Here is a 4,398-nt window from a genome sequence, read left to right on the forward strand (position 1 = left end):
TTTTCCCTCTTCCATGGTGTATTCATCAAGCACTGGGCCTGACACCAGGGGACACAGATAAACCAGAACCCCTGCCCTGCGGAAGCTGGTGGGGCAGGGAGGAGTCAATAACAACTAAGACAGACCCGAGCAAAAGGTGGGCTGAAGCAGGGCTGGAAATGACTTCAGTGGAGCACAGGAGAGGGAGAGACGCAGCTGCAAAGAGGTGCTGACTGAGTCAGGGAGAGGCTGTTACGGAGGGGGACAACCCTCAGGGATGGTGGCTCTCTAAAGGAGCAGGACATGGTGACTAAATGCAATGTGGGATCCCAGGTTGGCTCTTGGATTAAAAATAATAATAATAATAAAAAGCTACAGGCTGGGCGCAGTGGCTCACACCTGTAATCCCAGCACTTTGGGAGGCCGAGATGGGCAGATCGCTTGAGCTCAGGAGTTCGAGACCAGACTGGGCAACATGGTGAAACCCTGTCTCTACCCATGATACAAAAACTTAGCTGGGTGTGGTGGTGTGCATCTGTGGTCCCAGCTACTTGGGAGGCTGAGGGGGAGGATCGCCTGAGCTCAGTGGGTGGAAGTTGCAGTGAGCTGAGATCGCACCACAGTACTCCAGTCTGGGCGACAAGAGTGAGACTGTCTCAAAAAAAGAAAAAAAAAGTTACAAAAGGCATTACCAAGGTGATTGATACAATTTAAATATGTAGTCTATTTTAGATAAAATAGAGTATCAATATAAAATATCCTTAACCATATTTAGATTGTGGTTAAAATTACAAAATTAAAATACAAAAATACTAAAAATACAAAAAGTAGCTAAGTATGGTGGTGCATGTCTGTAGTCCCAGCTACTTGGGAGGCTGAGGCATGAGAACGCTTGAACCCGGGAGGTGGGGATTGCAGTGAGCCGGGGATTGCAGTGAGCCGAGATCGTGCCACTGCAGTCCAGCCTGGGGAACAGAGTGAGACCCTGTCTCAAAACAACAACAACAACAACAAAAGCCTATACATTGAGATACAGCAAAGTGGTAACATGTCAACAACTGATGAACTTAGATGAAAGATATAAGGGTATTCATTGTACTATTCTTGCAACTTTTTGTAGGCTTGAACCTTGTAGGAGAAGAGAAGCGGGAGAGGGCAGAAGGGCAGGGTCCTGGCAGCCCAGAGAGGGTGGGTGAGTCCAGGAAGGCAGCACAGGCTGTGGAAGGCAGGGGCAGAGAGATGGGGTGCAGAACAGTGGGAAGGCCGCTGCCAGCCTTGGAGTGCAGGAGAGCACAGGGAAGGTAGGAGGAGGAGGGAGCCATTGTTTAAAGATTTCTCTAGTGATGGGATGGAGAATGTCACACAGGTTAGGGGGCACAGCAGGGGTGAGCAAATGCCTCCTTAGGATGGGAGCATCCTGAGCCCTTTTCTAGGAAGAACAGAAAGGGTGGACAGAGAGAGATAAAAAATTAAGGACACTGGGTGCAGTGGCTCACGCCTGTAATCCCAGCACTTTGGGAGGCCAAGGCGGGTGGATCAAGAGGTCAGGAGTTTGAGACCAGCCTGGCCAACACGGTGAAACCCTGTCTCTACTAAAAATACAAAAATTAGCCAACTGTGGTGGCACATGCTTGTAATGCCAGCTACTTGGGAGGCTGAAGCAGGAGAATCGCTTGAACCTGGGAGGTGGAGGTTGCAATGAGCTGAGACTGCCCCACTGCACTCCAGCCTGGGTGACAGAACAAGAATCCATCTCAAAAAAAAAAAAAAAAAAAAAATTAAGAGAGCCCGTGTCTTATTTCCCTATTTTCTTAGCTCTTGACCCAGTGTGGCATCATCCACCTGGCTTTCTCCTTCATGGCAATGTGAACCCTCTGAAAGCAGTAATTCTTCACTCCTCTTCTTTATCTTCATGGCTTTGTCCCCAGCACATGGTGGGGCTCTGTAAGTATTTTTGAATGAATGAGTGACAAGGTGTGTCTTAGTTTTCTGGGGCGGCTGTGGCAGAGGACCATGGACTGGGTGGCTTCAACAACAGGAATGTGTTGTCTCACAGCTTAGGAGCCTGAGAGGCTGGAGTCAAAGTGTAGGCGCTGGCTCCTTCTGAGGTCTGTGAGGGAAGGTTCTGTTCCAGGCTGTCTCTTTGGCTGATAGCCCCCTTCTCCCTGTACCTTTTTGTTTTTGAGACAGGGTCTCATTCTGTCGCCAGGCTGGAGTGCGGTGGCACGATCATAGCTCACTGCAGCCTGGACCTCCTGGACTCAAGTGATCCTCCCACCTCAGCCTCCCAAGTAGCTGGGACTACAGGTATGCCCCACCATGCCTGGCTCATTTTTAATTTTTTTTTTTTTTGAGTTGGATTCTCACTCTTGTCATCCAGGCTGGAGTGCAGTGGTGCAATCTCAGCTCACTGCAACCCCTGCCTCCTGGGTTCAAGTGATTCTCCTGCCTCAGCCTCCCAAGTAGCTGGGACTACAGGCGCATACCACCACACCTGGTTAATTTTTTTGTATTTCTAGTAGAGATGGGGTTTTACCATGTTGGCCAGGCTGGTCTCGAACTCCTGACCTCAGGTTATCTACCCACCTCGGCCTCCCAAAGTGCTGGGACTACAGGCACGAGCCACTGAGCCCGGCCTTAAAATTTTTCCCGAGACAGGGGTTGTGCTGTGTTGCCCAGGCTGGTCTTAAACTCCTGGCCTCAAGCAATTCTCCCATCTCAGCCTCCCAAAGTGCTGAGATTATAGGCATGAGCCACTGTGCCTGTCTGTTCTCCCTGTGTCTTTACAATATCTTCCTCTGTGAATGTCTGTCTCTGTGTCCACATTTCTCGGTTTTCTAAGGACACCAATCATATTGGATTAGCATGCTACTGCACTGGTCTTAATTAATTACATCTGCAATGATGCTATTTCCAAATAAGGTCACATTTTTTAAGTACTCAGGGTTAGGACTTCAACACATGAATTTTTGAGGGACACAATTTAACTGATAATGGGGGAAGCGGGGCTAGGGGTGCATCTGGGGTTGGAGGGGAGGGATGAAGGCTGGAATTGGTCTAGGCTGGATGCCAGGGGCAGGCTGACCATGACACTAAGGCTGGAGACTGGGATGGGGTTGAGGGCACCCAGCTGAGTGTTAAAAAAGAAGTAAAAAAGGTCCTCCTGCTCTGTGTGGCCCCGGGGAGCTGGACTAAAGCCAAAGGGAGGATGTTTTGGTTCCATTGAAGGGAAGCCTGTATGTTAAGAGGAACGCCAGTCTAAGCACAGAAAGAAGGAAGGTGCTCTGAGGGTGGGAGGTGAGTGTCCCTGCAGGCTTGGGGCTGAGGACACAGGTGGGCCTGAAGCTCCCAGGTTGTCCAGTGACCCGTGAGGTGCGATCTGGTGTCTGTCCTCCTGCTGAGGCCTGGCTGGGAACACTGACCACACATGGGCAGTCAGGAGGAAGCTGAGGAACTCAAGGGCTGGAGAAGGTTCTGCCCCCACACTCCTCCCTGTGGACTGCCACCTGGCCAGGCCAGTTGCAAAGTGTCCCTCAGGGCCCCCAAAGTTGCTCCCCAAGTTGGTTCTGGGCAGATCAGGATACCCGGACTTTGTGGATCAGGTTCTATCAGTAATGTTGGGCCACTCTGTTCCTGGTTTTCCAAAGTGGTTCTGTTCCCAGTTTTCCAAAGTGGTTGTAACAATTTACCCTTCTGCCATCAGTGGATTGCAGAGAGTTCCAGGGAGTTCCAGTTGCTCCACATCCTCTTCAACATTTGATATTTTCTGTCTCATTTATTTTAGCCTTTTTGTTGGGGATAGCTGTGGTTTTAAACAGCTAAACCACACTTTTGTTGGTGCTACTGAGAGGTGACAGCGTGCTGGCAGTCCTCACAGCCCTTGCTCGATCTTGGCACCTCCTCTGCCTGGGCTCTCACTTTGGCGGCACTTGAGGATCCCTTCAGCCTGCCTCTGCACTGTGGGAGCCCCTTTCTGGGTTGGCCAAGGCCGGAGCTGGCTCCCTCAGCTTGCAGGGAGGTGTGGAGGGAGAGACGCAAGTGAGCGGGAACCCGGGCCACGCACGGCGCTTGCCGGCCAGCTGGAGTTCCCGGTGGGCGTGGGCTTGGCGGGCCCCGCACTCAGAGCAGCCCGGGGCAATGAGGGGCTTAGCACCTGGGCCAGTGGCTGCGGAGGGTGTACTGGGTCCCCCAGCAGTGCCGGCCCACCGGTGCTGTGCTTGATTTCTCGCCGGGCCTTAGCTGCCTCCCCTCGGGGCAGGGCTCAGGACCTGCAGCCCGCCATGCCTGAGCCTCCCCACCTCCATGGGCTCCTGTGCGGCTGGAGCCTCCCCAACGAGCGCCACCCCCTGCTCCACGGCGCCCAGTCCCATTGACCACCCAAGGGCTGAGGAGTGCGGGCGCACGGCACGGGACTGGCAG

The sequence above is a fragment of the Gorilla gorilla genome, chromosome 18 (genome assembly GCF_029281585.2).
Source record: "Gorilla gorilla gorilla isolate KB3781 chromosome 18, NHGRI_mGorGor1-v2.1_pri, whole genome shotgun sequence".
NCBI classification, from domain to species: Eukaryota; Metazoa; Chordata; class Mammalia; order Primates; family Hominidae; genus Gorilla; species Gorilla gorilla.